Source organism: Prionailurus viverrinus, chromosome E3, assembly GCF_022837055.1.
Source record: "Prionailurus viverrinus isolate Anna chromosome E3, UM_Priviv_1.0, whole genome shotgun sequence".
Taxonomy (NCBI): Eukaryota; Metazoa; Chordata; class Mammalia; order Carnivora; family Felidae; genus Prionailurus; species Prionailurus viverrinus.
Window position 1 is genome coordinate 33170988 of NC_062576.1, and position 16151 is coordinate 33187138.

Sequence of the window (16151 nt, forward strand, 5' to 3'; positions counted from 1 at the left end):
CCAGGGGCTAGAGAAGAAAAGGGACCTCACGTAGAGTCACACGACTGCAGAGGAAGCCAATTTGGAGTGGGGACCACGGGGCTTGGCTCCTGTCCTGTTGACTTCCTGCCATACCTCGCTTCCCCCCGTGTGCATCGTTTTATCATTTATCATTGGGCCAGACACCCAAAGCGACTAGCCTTGTGGTCTGGTTCCCACTCAGGGTGCATTAAAAGGAGCATGGGGTCTAAGACACAAAGGCTAGAGCTGCAGGAGGCCAGACGCTTACGAACTTGAACGCTCTCGTGTATTCTCTTTCCCAGTCCTGTTTCACTAGTTCGGCAAAGCCGAGTCCAGGAAAAGTATAGTAAAACCTCAACAGCAATGCAAGAGTCCTGGGGATTTTTCATTTTCTGGTTAACAAAGGTGATCCCAAAGGCTTTAGAACCACAGGGTGTTTCTTGAATGACTGGATGGGCCAGTGAACGGATGGAGCTAGTGAGGGCCTCCCCAGGTGTCACTTTCAACCCCTTTTTCTTGAGAAGAGAAAGCCCTGCCCAGAGAGGCACGGTGACTTGCTTAGGGTCACACAGCAAGTTAGAGTTGAAACCACTGCTTCTCACTCTCTTCGGAACTCCTGGGCCTGCTGGTGGGAACCCTGCTGAGGGGTCTCTGTCCACTTTCTTGCCCCCGTAGGACAGCGGAGGGGTCAGACTGGGTCTGTCTTTGCCGAGGGTGACCTTGAAGACTCCAAGAGTTGGACCACCATCTGGTCTGGGAATGAAGTTGGCTGGGAGTTAGGATGCACAGGAGGGCCACCCTTGGAAGCTGCCTTACTCCATAGGAGGTTGTATTCATTCATTCATTCATTCATTCATTCATTCATTCATTCACACCTTCATTTGACCTACTCCCCGAGCATCTGGAACATGCCAACACTTGTCCGGGGCCCCAGCAGGGACCACACCAGGCCAAGTCCTATCTTCACAGGACTCAGGTCCTCAGCTGGCTGTCAGCATCCCAGGGGGAGACCATACTGTCTCCCTGAGGAGTCCAGTGAGATTTTTTTTAAAAATGGGCTTCAAGTGTGCACCCGTCTCTTGAAAAAGTGAATTTGCGGGGTTTTCTCTTACTCCTGTTCCCTCAAGCTGAGCTCCACCTGCTCCACGGGGATCAGCCGCCCTTAGCTCAGCCTGGGCAGCTCCTCCAAGTGCTGCTCCAACCCAGACCCCTCCCCAGGTCCGTTCAGCCATCCCACACCTCTTCCCTTCTCCCCTGAGTCCCCCCCAGAGGCCTCCCCCAGCCTCAGGGAAGGGTGTGAGCAGTTGCAGGCTGCCTGTATTTAGGGAATTCAACCCGATCAGTTTTAACACACGTATTCACCCAAGAAACCACAGCCACGGCCAAGATAGCGAATGAACCCATCACCCTGACAAGTGCTGCCCCCCCCCCCGCCCCCCACCGTCATCCTTCCCCCTCAACCAGCGGGCCACAGATTTGCTTTCTATCACTATAGACTAGCTTGTGGTTTCTAGGATTTTATGAAAGTGGAGTCATATGCTCTGTACTCTCCCTCTTTTTTGCTTTCTTGCGCTCAGCATCATGACGGAACAGATTCGTCCGTTTGTGTGCGTCCATAGCTGGTTGCTTGTCATTGCTGAGTAGTCTGCTGTCCCTCCCCCTGCGGTTTTAGTGAAACCCAGGCCTCCGACTGCACTCCACACGAATGCGTGATCGCCCCCACCTCCCTCCACAGCCTTGGCCCCTCCTCTCTCCTCACTCACCAAGCCCAGGCCATTCCAACCTCTCCATTCCTCAGTGCCCCCAGCATAAATAAGCCTGCCCTCTGTGAGGACCCCAGGGAAGCCTCAGCATTGCCAGGAGGAGTTCCTTGAGCCCGCACGAGCATCAAGACATGGGCAGAAAACATACATCATACATCTCAAACAGTGTTTAAACTAGTACTTCAGATAGGACATCTGGGTGGCTCAGTTGGTGAAGTGTCTGACTCTTGGTTTCAGCTCAGGTCATGATCTCAGAGTTCGTGCATTCAAGCCTTGTGTCGGGCTCTGGGCTGACCACTGACATCATGGAGCCTGCTTGGGATTCTCTCTCTCTCCCTCTCTCTCTTTCTTCCCCTCTGGTGCTCGCTCTCTCTCTCTCAAAATAAATAAACATTTAAAAATAAATATAAATATAAATTTCCCACTAAGCACTCCTCTTAGAAAGAAAGAAAGAAAGAAAGAGAAAAGGAGGAAGGAGGAAGGAAAAGGAAAGGGAAGGAAGGTAGGAAGGAAGGAAAGAAGAAAGAAAAGGAAGAAGGAAGGAGGGAAGAAAGAAAGGGAAAGGAAAGGAAGAAAGAAAAGAAAGAAAGAAAAGAAAGAAATGGCAGCTTGCATGTATTGAGTACTGCTCTGTCCCAGACAGTTTCTCCAAGTGCTGTCCCATTTAATCATTGCTCGGCCCTGAAACATGGGTTCTATTTATGTCATTTTATGGAAGCGGAAATAGAGGCACAGAGACGTTAAGAAACTTGCCCATGGTCACACAGACAGTAGTGAAGTGCCGAGACGGGACTTCAGCCCTGCTGTGTGACTTCAGGGTCTGAACCGCTGACCACAGCCTCCCACGTAAAGGCCAGGTATTAATGAGGGGGACCGAGAGTCCCGGAGGGGTCTGGCAAGACTACTGGCAAAGGCCAGTCCCGCAGGAAGAGAGGCTCCCACAGCCTTACTCACCCAGCGGCTGCCCGGGGAACAGCATTTCTCCTCCTTGGCTAACATACGTCGGTAATAATAATCGAACATCACCTTTTGATGCTCGTGAGATGCCAGATGTCTCCCCCTCTGGCTCAAGTCATTCCACTCTCATCTTTTAGAGTTCCTGCAGACAAGGAAACTGAGGCACGGAGAGGCTAGGTCACTTGCCTGCAGTGACACAGGACGAGCTGGCCCTACCCAACCCCCAGGGGGCTCCCCGCTGATGCTCCCCCCTCCACACACACAGCAGCCAGCATCAGGCCACAAGGCCCTGGGAGGGAGGCGGCTGCGTGTTTGTCTTGCCCAGAAATGCCAGTGCGTCACCATCACACAAAGTCCTGGCTGTTTGCTCCCGTCGTTCCCGGGGCACTCTTGACAAGTGTCCCCCTCACGAAGGCTGAGGGCGGAGGGGAAGGAATGGGAGGCAGGTTCAAAGCACACAATTAAAATTCCGAAGGAACTATGTGAAGTCCTTCTATTCCTCCCCTAAAAACACACACAGAACATTCTTGATCTCTCTATTGGGCTGGGGGCTGGACTGTAAGCCTCTTGCTGTACCTTCTCCGGTGCCATGTGACTGACTGCAGCCAGGCTCCAGGGAGGAATTCTGTGTCCCAAAGACAGCTGGTCCTTCCCTCCTCCCCACCCAACTAAGCTGCTTGGGATTCCTGGCGCTCCTGTGGGAGCAGGCAGGGGTGTGGGCACCCGTGGGGAGCGGAGGCCAGGATAGCCTGAGTGGGGGGCATCCAGGCTGGCACCGCCACTCCTCCCCCCCCCCCCACCACATGGCTGGCGGGTTTAGGCCCGGCAGGGTGTGTGGGGTTGGAGGGCGGGAGTGAGTGCCGCAGGCTGTTGGTGGTCTCAGAAGATAAAGGAGACCCATCAGCCGAGGTTGTGAGTCCGGGAACTGGCCTTCCCAAGGGGTGTGTGGCCTGCTGTCCCAATAAGGGGTCATCCTGATAGGGCACTGAGAAGCAGGCAGGGAACCCTCACGCCCTAGCAGGGCAGGACTGCGAGCAGGGGCTCCCTCCCAGGTGCGCCTCACTCTCAGGGATCTGGGGAGAAGGGGGTGGGGTGGGGGGGACCGCTCGATGGGCACACAGGCCTCCTTTGGAGCCGGTGAAATGTGGAGCCCGCAGAGGCAGTGGCGGCATAACACAGTGGAGGTGGGAGAGACCCCTGAGTGGTGCACTTTGAGGCGGTGAATTTTATGGTGTGTGAATTTCACCTCGGTTTTAGCCAAGACGGAGAAGGAGAAGGAATTGTGGCCTCTCCTTCCTTCCAGCCACATTTTCCTCCCTAAGTAAATGTCTGTGTGGACTCTGGAACATTTCCATTAGATGTAAGAAAACGTGTGGATGGAAAAATTGGAAAATATCTTGACATTTTACATAATAAACTGATACACACACGTGAGTGTAAGGAGGCCCTTTGGGCTCAGGGGCCTGCCAGGACAAGGTCCACGCGTGCCGGAACCAAGGGCCTCCTGACCCTTTGCTCCTGGCTTGCCTTACCTGGTCCTCGCCCTGCCCCCAGTCGCCTCGCCGGGTGCTCTGGGCTTCTGTCTCCTGTCACCCTCTTCCCCTTTCCCCACAGGCCAGGTGGAGTCAGCATGAGGGTTAAAAGCACTCCCTGCAAGGGGTCCAAAGCCCCTTTGCCTGGGTTTAAATCTGCGCTCTCCAGCTCACTGTCTGGGTGACTGTGGGCAAGTGTCTTCAGTGCCCCGGGACTTGATTTCCTCATCTGTAAAGTGGGGACAGTGTTCTCATGGTTTCTACTCACAGGGGCTCAGCCAGGGTTATGTGAGATAAGGTACATGAATTGCAGGCCGCAGAGACTGGCACACAGCAGGGGCTGGCTAGCTGGCCCTGCTTGTCCACTGTCGGTCAGGGACCTCCTGCCACCACCCAGAGAGCTCTGGGGCTGGAAAGGGGGGAGGGGCCGGGGGGATGGGGCCTTCAAAGGACTTGCTAGCTAGCATACGGGACACAGTAAGTTTGGTGAGGGGGTCCTCACTGCTGCCTCTGGGACAAGAGGGGAGGGAGCGGGTTTGAAGCCCCCAGGAAGGGATTGGAGGGGGTGAATCACCCTTGGGATGGAAGGAGCAGAAAACGCTGGTGCGTCCCCACCTTGCCTCCACATCCTGGTTTCTCACAAATCCCAGGGGACTTGGCTTTGCCCAGAAATGGCCCCAGGAGCGTTTCCATCAGTTCACTGGATGGGGGGGGGGGGGGGGTCATTCCTGCCCTCCCTCCACGTTTAACTGGTCCAGAGAAGCAAAGATGCTGGACAGGCAGTGGAGACGTGGGTGTGGCTACTGTGCAGGTAGGGAGATGGCAGATGAAGACAATTGAGCCTTGGCCCCACCCCTCATGGTTGTATGCAAATAAGGCCCAGCCTGTAGCCCCGCCCCATGAGCCACGCCACGCCCCCCTCTGCCGAGTCCCTGAATGGACACAGGGTACAGGCCAGCTCAGTGCCAACCACCCTTGGCAGCCCACTCCTCGTGGGCACTGCCCACCTTCCCCAAGTGCCTCCTCCCTACCCACTGGCTTCTGCAGGGCTGAGGAGGGGCTGGGACCCCCCAGCTCCTGGCTGCCAGCCACACTGCAGGCCCTGAGGCGGTGGGAGAAGGGGCTCAGTCAGGTAGGTACATGGATGAGGAAAAGCGTGTCCTGCGGGGCTGAGGGTCTGGTTTTCTGTGTTCCCCTTGTGCTCTCTTAGCATCTTGGCAGGAGATCCCGGGGGGGGGCAGAGGAGGTGGGTGGAATGGGGTGCTGGCTGGTCCTGGCACCGGCTTCTGAGGGCCTAGGGAGCCAGGGGGTGGATCTTGGCAGTGGGACTGGAAAACAAACTCCTCCCTCCAGAGCCTCCCTCCTGGGGGTGGGTTCCCAAGGTGGGAGCAAAAACCAAGTCTAAAGCTTCCTGTCTGCCGAGGCTGGCCTCCAGGCTACCTGGGCTCCCCCTCCTCCCTCTAGAGCGCCCCACAGGAGAAGGGAATTTCGAGAGAAGCCTGATTTTGCCAATCTGGCTGTAAGGCTCAGCGTGCATATCAGCTGAAGGAAAAATCCTTCGAACACCAATCATGTTGGCATCTCTTGCCCAAAACCTTTCAGGGCTCCCCAGTGCTCCTAGGGTGCCCCCAACCCCAACCCTCACTCTGCTCCACCTCTCCAGCTCCGCCTTCCTCCTGAGCTCAAGCCACACTGGCCTCCCACTTTCCCCCCAGGGCCTTTGCACATCCTGTTCCCTCCTTCAGCCAGTTACCAGCCTTTTGCCTCAGTGGCCAGCTCTCAGTCAGCTCATCAGGACAGCAGGAGCCCCCCGCAGGGCCCTCTCGGCTTCCCTTCCTTCCCAGTGCTTAGCTCTGTTGAGAATTCTTGTTTCGGGGCGCCTGGGTGTCTGTCAGTAGAGTGCCTGACTCTTGATTTTGGCTCAGATCATGATCCCAGGGTCGTGGGATCGAGCCTTGTGTCATCGGGCTCCTTGCGGAGCGTGGAGCCTGCTTAGGATTCTCTCTCTCTCTCTCTCTCTCTCTCTCTCTCTCTGCCCTGCTCCCCAGCGCACATCCTCTCTCTCCCTAAGGAAAAATAAAAAGAATCCCTGTTCTTTTGGGGCAGTGTTTCCAAACTATCTCAATAAGGAGAATCATGTGAAGTTCTTTTAAAAATGCAGCTTCCTGGGCCCATCCCCAGCCCCGGCATCAGAACCCAACAGGGTGCTGTTTTTTGCGCCCCTCGGGTGGTTTGGTCCATCACCGTGGGAGGTCGCTGCCTGCACCCCTGGTCGACTCCGTGCCAGGAGATGGGCACCATGTTTTTCTTCAATTCTTAACCACCATACCTCCTGCACTGCGTCTGGCAGGTGACAGGCCTTGGGAAATATTTGTCAGATGAATGGATGACTGCAGAATGAATGGAATTAGTTCCGGTGACCAACTTTAATTCAATTCCAAGTGTACTTGTTGCCCTGTCTACACAAGACTAGCTCACCCGGAGAAGCCCACAGAGATTGACAGACCCCTGGGGACATGAGCTGAGGGAGAGTGGACATTAACACACCCACGCTGGGGTCCGAGATAGAGGCAGCGGGAGCCGGCCTCTGCCATTGAGGCCCCGGTAGAGGACAGAAGTGTCCTCGAGACCATCCTGAGGCTAAGCCCTCCCCCTTCCCTGGGAAGGCATCGTACCCCCAACGCAGGCGGAGACCAACGAACCGTTCACACCTGTGGGGAACCGAGGAACCAGGCCAGGGTAACAACAATTAGAATAGTAACAATCATTAAGGTCCGCATTTTTGGCACCCCTATGATGCTAGGCCCTGTTCTGGGATTACACAAGTCCGCTCTTGCAATCCAGTAGCTGCTGGGCAGAGACAGTCCCTTGATTTGGTGCCCTGTGCTCGCTTCCTCTCCCTTCCCTCCCTCCTTACCTCTGCCAAGTGTCAAGCTCCCTATCCGAACAGCTCTTTCCTGCCTTCCACCCTGCTGGGTCCCGGATTTCAAACAGCCCTCTCTGCCCACCAGTGTTCCTGCGAGCACCGAGCTCTGGATTTGGGGTTCTGAAAACATCGCCACTGCCGCAGAACGGGGGCCCCTCTGTCTGATGCAGCAGTGGAGGGGTAAGGGGGAGGGATCACGGTGCATCAGAGGGAGCCCGCCCCACCCCAGCTCTCCCCCTTCCTGGCTTCCCACCCTGCAGCCAGCCCCCACAAGGCAGCTGCCTGCATTTCAGGATTTTGAGCTTGGCAGGACGCCTGGGAGGTTCATTTCTGAGGGGGCAGAGAATGGAAAGAGGCGGAGGAGCAAGAGGCTTTCCCAGTGCCCTGCCCAGGCTGGGATGGGTGGTATCTTCCAGATCAAAACCCAGCTGGCCGGCACCCAGGCCTGCAGGGAGTCCCTCCCCCTTGACGCAGCCTGGGAGGGATGGGTGTGCAAAACAGGGGCGGGTGTAGGGGGTCAGGCTCGGAGGGGGACAGGCTGTGGGGGCGGGTTGCCCTGCAGTCCCCCGAGGGGTTGCTATCAGACCCCACCCCCCAGGACCAAGGGGGCGCGTTCAGAGCCTGGCGGGCCGCCTGACACTAAAGGCTTGTTTGCTTCCTGCCCACACTTGCTGGGACTCGCCTTAGGCTGGGCACTCGGGGCTGCCTATGCCAGTGCCTGTGCCAGTAGGCACCCCTCTTCCACGCCTGCATCCCGCATCCCCGAGGGCAGCCCTGAGAGTGCCGCAAAGGCCAAGGGCCCCTGGGTGGTGACCTTTGGGACAGGGCCGGGAGGGACCAGAGTGAGCTGAGCCCCTGGACTTTGCCAGGCCTGGTAAACAAGGCTCCCAGAGGTCGAAACAAAACAAAACAACACAACCGAAAACCTTGGGAGTCTCCGGCCAGCCCTAACTCCTTGGAGTAGGGGCTGTGAGTGGCCAACTGGGTGACTGAGGGTGGGCACTGTATGGGCCAGGGATTCTCAGCCAAGCACTAAGTAAGGATCCCAGAAAAACTCGTAGTTCTCTGTCCTTCCCCTTACCAAACCTGGCCCCCCAGCTTGGGTGGGTCCAGAAAGGAAGCCCCCTGGAAATCGTTGGTCAGTCCAGGATATGAAAAGAAAGGAGGCAGCAAAGCATTGCTTCAGAATGGGTGCAGGGGTTACATCTGGGCTGAGGGTCCATAGGTCTGAAGGGGCGAGGTGTGTTCAGAGTCAGGAGGTCACTGTATTCCTGATCTGGATGGGGAGGAGCAGGCTGGGCCAGGGGAGGGGGAAGGGGGGTGTTTGGCATCCTAGATTCTGACTTTGTCCTTTTGGTTTGTGCAATCTCACGAGGCCCTAAGTTCACAAGGGCCCTGCACTTGATTTAATGTTCCGCCTGCGCATGATCTTGTAATTCTTAGTAATTTTGAGCCAGAGACCCTGCATTTTCATTTTCCACTGGGCCCTGAAAATTATGTAGTTGATCCTGGTCTTAAAACTCAAGGACACAATGGTAGCTCTAGAGTTTCTATTTAGGGGAAGCTTTTCGGTGAAAGGCTGGTTGGAAGTGAGAGCTGGACAAGTCGTGAACCTGCACGTGGATAATAAGAATGGTGATGCTGAAAACCTTATCACCTTATAGTGCTTACTCTGTGCCATTCCTCATTCTAAATGCTTCCTATGAATTAGCCCATTTAATCCTCATGACACCTCTATGTGATCAGAACTACTATCCGCATTTTACAACAGAGGAAACTGAGTCTCAGTGAGGTTGAGGAGGTAGCCGGGTCAGTCCTGGGCAACTTGGCTCTGTAGTCCTTTGCCTTCCATTCCCATTTATTGGTGTTTAGAGTGGGTTTCTTGTAGACAACATATGGTTGAGTCTTGGGTGGTTTTTTTTTTAATGTTTATTTTTGAGAGAAAGAAAGACAGAACATGGGTGGGGGAGGGGCAGAGAGAGAGGGGAAGACACAGAATCTGAAGCAGGCTCCAGGCTCCGAACTGTCAGCACAGAGCCCAATGCGGGGCTCAAACTCACAAACCATGAGATCGTGATCTGAGCCAAAGTCGGATTCTTAACCAACTGAGCCACCCAGGTGCCCCTGGTTGACAAGTCTTATTTTTTATCTGCTCTGCCAGTCTCTGTTTCCTCATTGGTGTATTTAGCCCATTTACATTTAATATAATGGTGCAGTTGGATTAAAATCAATGCTCAGTGCCCTTTTTCTTCCTTAAAAAAAAAAAAAAAGCTTCCCATCCTGGGGCACTGGGTGGCTTAGTCATTTGAGCTACTTGATATCAGCTCGAGTCATGATTCCAGGGTCATGGGATTGAGTCCTGCATCAAGCTCTGTGCTGAGCATTTTTAATTGTTTTATATGATTCTATTTTTTCTTCCTCTCCTTGCCTATCAGTTATTCTTCTTTAAAAAATTGCTTAGTGGCTGTCCTAGAGGTTTTGCAAGATACATTTACATCTAATCTGAATCCACTTCCCATGGCTTCTCAGAGTCTTCCGACACTCTCCCTTCCCTCCCTTACAACATGGCTACCATCCATCTCCCTTCCCATGTGCTACAGTCACCCAACACATTGCTGCTGGTGTTGGTCATGTATTGCAGTCATTAGTTTTGTGGATCCTCAAACGATCTTTTTTAAAAAATCTTTATTTATTTTTGAGAGACAGAGAGAGACAGAGCACAAGCAGCATAGGGGCAGAGAGAGAGGGAGACACACAGGATCCAAAGCAGGCTCCAGGCTCTGAGCTGCCAGCACAGAGCCCGACGCAGGGCTCGAACCCAAGGACCGTGAGATCATGACCTGAGCCAAAGTCAGATGCTTAATCAACTGAACCACCCAGGCGCCCCCTCAAACAATCTTATGAGGCAGGGCTGTCCTCAGCCTCATTTTGAAGAGCAACCAGCAAAGCATGAAGTGTTTAACAAGCTGCCCAGGCCACAGCCAGCAAGTGGCAATGCTGAGCTTTGAACCTGGGTGTCCTCACCCTGCATCTCAAGCAGCCTGCTTTTGTTTAATTGATGTGTTTTATATCACGCGATGGAGCAAAGTTTTCTAAAGAGACTTTTATTCTCATTTTATATAGTGTTTTCAGCTACTATTGTTCTGCTTAGTGTATGATTATTATTTAGGGGGGGTGCTTTGGAGAGCTCAGTGGAAACAGGGAGCTACCAAAAGAATTTTGGTTTTGGCCTCACCCACTGACGCCCTGCTCCCGTGTAGGCTTAGAGGGTGGGGCTTGCCATGCCCACCTCAGTGGCATGATGCTCTGAGGGCTGGGTCATCCTATGTAGAAACACAGGCTTCTGCTCCCCAAGATCAACACTCTGGCCTGTGTTGTAAAACGTCTCTGCAGAAGAGCCTGATCTCTGGATCCTCAGGCTGTTCCCTAGTGGCCCAGGGATTGCCCTTGGACGGAGGCCAGAGAGGCATTCTGGGGACCTTCCCTGCAGAAGCTCAACTTCCTGAGCCAGCCCAGACAGTACCATTCTCAGGGACAGGCAGGAAAGAGCCACTTTCTGTTTGTAGACACTGACCGTGCCCTGCTGTCACCCTTCCTTCTTCCAGCCCTCCTGGAGTCCCACCCCTTTTGGCAGGGAGAAGGAACCTGACCAAGGGTCCTGGGGCAGGAGTGGGCAAGACAGTCCACCCCAACCCCACTGGGCTGATTTTCCAGACTGACAGGGATCCCCCTGCAAAGAGAGCATCTGGAGTCAGATCTGAATTCCTGGGGCAGACACCACCCTTGCTGATGTTTGAAGGGGAAGCCTGGCTAGAACACTGGGGACCTAAGAACCTCCTCTCAAAATGTCTATGGAGCTGGGGTTCTGGGTCACCCAGTGACCAGTTAGGAGAATGCACACTGTGCTGGGCATGTTTTTGTCTCACCAGCATCCCAACTTCCCTTTGGGGAACCACCCTCCCCATTTTTTCAAGTGTCCTCACCCTTCTACTCCAGGAGACAGGTAGGTCAGACTTGGCCAGTCAGCATCATCCATCCCCAGCCATCATGTTGGTTCAAGATGTCTGCTGAGAGTCAGCCCTGGGACTTATGCTGGGACTACCTAGAGAAAACTTTTATTTGCTGAGCTTGTTGAGCTGGTGAAATGTAAATTTGGAGCTGCTGGTGGCTGACTTGCCTGCCAACAGAGGGAAAACAGAGCCTAAAGATGATTTTTTAAAATGGCATTTCATAAAGAAAAGAAAGAATGAATTATTCACTAAATAGGACAATTGGCTACACATTTGGTGGAAAATTAAGTCAGATCCCTTCCTCATATCACAAACAGAAATGGTTCCAGTTGGATGAAAGCAAAAAGGATTAAAAAGTGAATGTAGCAGAGGGAAATGCAGATAATACTTTTTGATAATTTGGGAGTGGGCAAAATCTTAGATTGCCCTGGATTTGCATGACACGAAATCCAGAAGCCCCCAAAGGAAACTATTTGCAAATTGGCTGCATAAAGACAGAAACGTACATAGCCAAAGATACCACAGAAAAAATTGAAAGCCTGATAATGATTGGGGGGAAATATTTGCAACATGGCAATGGACACATACACGTAAACACCTCTAATTACAAAGAAGTCTGATCATCAAGAGGAAAAAAAAGGAAAGACCACTCAAACCCAAACTGGGCAAAAAACATTAACAGGCAGATCACAGGAGAATAGTCAGCTGAACCATTGTTCACTGCAAGAAGCACTGATCCAAAGGAGCACCTCAGGGAAGGGATCAGAAATGATATCATCATGAACCATTAAAGGAAAGGAAAATATTCAGCTCTGAAGGAAACAGGTTAGAGCAGTGCTATCCAATGAAATACAATGCCAGATGCGTAGGAAACTTTAAATTTTCCAATAGCCACTTTAAAAAAAAAAAACAGCAACAGGTAAAATCAATTTTAAGACCACATTTTACTTAATATTTCAGCATGTTGTCAACACAAAAATTATTTATTGGTTTTTGATACCATGTCTTGGAAATCTGGTGTGTATTTTACACTTACGGCATGCCTCGATTCAGGCCAGCCACGTTTCAAATGCTCGGCGATAACAGATGGTGGCAGCGACCATGCTGGACATTGTGGTATTAGAGACTAAGTGAACAGATCACAGACCTGGGGCCGTGTCCTGGCTTTCTCACTGGCTAACTATGTGACCTTTTTAATGCTTCACATCTTCCTTTGAAAAATGGCGCTATTGGGCTGTGTGGGTTTTAAATGGAACTCACATAAGGCATCCGGGCTCACCGGCTGGCACAGAGTTAAGAGCATAACAGTGTATTTGTTGTTCCTGGTTATTATCAAATAGCTGCTTCATCTGTAAGCACCGTGAATGAAAAGAAAGCCAACGTGTAAAAATGGCAGGGTGTTAGATTTTAATTCAGCATGAGGAAAAAGTCCAGGACGGAGAGCTGCGCTGTCCAGCAGTATAGCCACCAGCCCCGAGTGACCGTGGAACGCCAGAAGAGCTAACCCCACAGGGAAGTGCATAAGTGTAAAATAAAACACCAGTGCAAAAAATAGAATGTAAAACATGCCACTACCTTTTTTTAAATGTTGGTGAGATGCTGATCATGTTTTGCATATGTTGGGTTCAAGAAAATACATTATTATAATGAGTTTCACTTATTTCGTTTTACTTTTGGAAACACCATCAGTGTGCTCACATATTTCTATTGGACAACGTTGATTTAGGACTCTGCGCCAGTGGGATCGAATGCTTTGCTGGTAGTGAGTTCCCTATCCTAAGAGCACTTCAGGTTGAGGATGCATGGCGGGGGAGTGGGGAAGGCGTAGGATGACAGAGCGGGGGACTTACGGGTCTCTTACGCCTGAGGCTCTTAGCCACAGAGGAGCTCCTAGGGCAGCGGCCCAGCACGTGCTGGCAGCCGCTGACCTTGACCGTCTGTCTGTAGGTGACCTAGCACGCTGCCCCGGCTCCCGCCCAGCAGGACTCACCTCTTCTACATGGGAGCCCAGCATGACACAGTGTTGGCTCAGGGGGCAGCAGCTGGCCAGAGGAAGGATGGGGCCCTGCCCGCCCTCTGTGTCCTTGTGGCTTAGATCAGCTGAAGGTCAGCTCCTTGAGGCCCTTCTTCTCTCCTGCCCCCAGTGTCTAGAGGGAGGGCCCCCCACTGCTCTCTGCTCAGCCCCAGATCCTGGGCAGAGCTCCCACATGTGGGGGAAGTACTTGGCTGCCTGGACACATGGAGAGGCCCTTGGAGGGAGGATGTGAGTGGAGGCAGAGCCAGGAGCACCATTCCCCCCGCCCCACACACACACCCTGGGGGCCGGACAGCTTCCTCCCTGCAGCCTGTGTCTCTGGGAGGAAGGGTCGACCCCAGTACCCGCGAGTTGGCCTTAGGCAAGTGGAACAATCAAGAACTGCATGAATGTTGCTTAATACTGAAACCCACAACTAGCAGGATGGTGCAGCCAGAGCTCGGCCTGGAGCTCTGATCCAGCCCTGGTGTTCTCCTGTTCCCATGGGACCTTGGGCAGGTCCCTTGTCCCTTCTTGGCCTTGGTTTCCTCCCTCACCAGAGCAGGGAGGCGGACACGAAGTTGTTAAATTCACCCACACCAGGTCCTCAGCTCCTATCTGTGGCATCCTCTTTTCATTTTTTTTTTTTGATTAAAAAAAATTGTTTTAAGTTTCTTTATTTTGAGAGAGAGGGAGAGAGAGAACAAGCAGGAGAGGGGCAGAAAGAGAGGGAGAGAGAATCTCTATGCTGTCAGCACAGAGCCCGACGCAGGGCTCGAACTCACAAACCGTGAGATCACGCCCTGAACTGAAATCAACAGTCTCACGCTTAACCGACTGAGTCCGTGACGTCTTGTTTCTCGTGCTGAGTCTTGTCTGTCTCAGCTGGATGACATCGACAAAGGCAATAATGATAGACAGCAGCTAGCATCTGTCGGCATCCGTCCCGCTTGACATGCGTTTCACTAATTCAGTCCTCCGCCGCCTCAGGGGATGGGGATCACCATTGGCTGTTTTACGAAGGCAGAAATGGGGAACTATGAGCTTCATCCAACGCTTTGCCACAACCAAGTACCACGGACTGGGTAACTTCCACTTATTTTTAATAATTAAATTCTGGGCAGCAGAAATTTATTTTCTCACAGTTTGGAGGCTGGGAGTCCAGGATCAAGGTAGGAACAGGGTTGGTTTCTTCTGAGGCCTCTCTCCTTGGCTCGCAGACACCTGTCTTCTCCCTGTGTCCCCATGTCTCCCTTCTCTGCCGGATTTCTTCTTCTTCTTTTTTTTTTTTTAATATTTATTTATTTTTGAGCGAGAGAGACAGAGCATGAGCGGGGGAGGGGCAGAGAGAGAGGGAGACACAATCCGAAGCAGGCTCCGGGCTCCGAGCTGTCACCACAGAGCCCGATGCGGGGCTTGAAGCCATGAACTGTGAGATCATGACCTGAGCTGAAGTCGGATGCTTAACCGACTGAGCCACCCAGGTGCCCCTGGATCTCCTCTCCTGTAAGGACACCAGTCACCTTGGATTAGGACCCTCTCACATGACCTCATTTTAACTTAATCTCCTCTTCAAAGTCCCTGTCTCCAAATCCTGTCACAGTGTGACCAGATGAGGCTTAGAACTTGCACATATGAATTTGGGACGGGGGCACATTAGGCTCGTAACACCCCTCGGAGGCAGGGAGGCCTCTTCCCCCTGTATCCCTCACAGGCCTGGCCCATGACAGAGGGTCTCAGATAATCTTTGTTTACAGTCAAGGTTGGGGGGTGGGGGTAGGGAATGGAGTTCAGGGTTCTTCAGCTCTACCCCAACGTACCCCCTATGATGCTGACAGCCTAGAGAGGGGGAATGGCCAAGTGAACAGAAATTGCCTCCTCCTCGTAGAAGAGTGTTGACCCCAGTGGGGAGGTCTAGGAAGGCTTCCTGGAGGAGGTGATGTCAGGAGAACAAGAATCCTAGCCAGGTGAGACGAGTTGGGGAAGAGCTTCCTGAGCAGAGGAAAGAAACAGCAGGTGCAAACTGATGTATGTGACAGAGGGTGTCTTAGGAAGGGAGCTCCAGCGTCAAGTTCAAAGCCAGGGGATAGAGGTGGCAAGAGAGAGGAAGGGGCAGCCCGGGAAGGTCCTGAATGCTAAGGATGGTGGACTTTGTCTGAGCGCTCTAATAGTTAAGGAGTGATGTCAAGCAAGGGAGCAGATGTACGGAGTGAGTTCACCTTGGGGTGGGGGGTGGGCTGGCCCAGAGCCTGAGCTATCACACCCACCCCCTCCCGTGCCAGCTGTCTGTCCCAGCCACACCTCTCACTCACTCACAGCCCTTTTTTCCCCTTTGTCTGGGAAGCCAGGGACCCCTCTCCGTCCACTGTTGAGCCAGGACCACCCTGAACCGTTCAGCATCTCTGTTTGCAAAGTCAGCTTTTCAGCATAGAGTCTAGGAAGGCGGCGGTGTCCCAGCGTCCCCAAAGGAGCATGTTATCTCTGTCTTCACAGGGACTGGATGTGCCTTCCTGCGCTCCCCACACACTGGTGGTGGGTCAGGAGGGTCTCCACTGGCTGAGCCTCCAGAGGGACTCAGAGTGAGCTAAATTGGGCATGTCCCGTGACACAGAATGTCCCCACTCTGAGCTGCTTTGGCTACTGGTAACAACAATAATAGAGCGGCTACTTACCGAGTGCTTAGTCCATGAACACGTCCCCAAATTAATTCACTTCATCTTAATGGCAACCCTATGAGGTGGGGACCATCATGATCTCTGTTTTATACATGGGGAAACTGAGGCACAAAGCGGCTAGGGCACTCACACAGGGCACCACCACAGTGGTGGTCCTGGGACCATGCTTGGAGAAACATTGCTTTAGTCTCTGGCCACTCAGAATAACTGGGTGGCACTCTAGCAAACAGTCCTGGCCTGGGAGTCAGGAGGCTCAGGGTTTTTAGTTTTTTTT

General features: G+C 53.0%; 1 protein-coding gene across 3 annotated transcripts in view; it reads left to right on the top strand.

The window, feature by feature from the left end:
• Positions 1–16151, top strand: part of TEKT5 (tektin 5) — a 73770-nt gene that overhangs the window by 45759 nt on the left and 11860 nt on the right. The window lies entirely within an intron of this gene.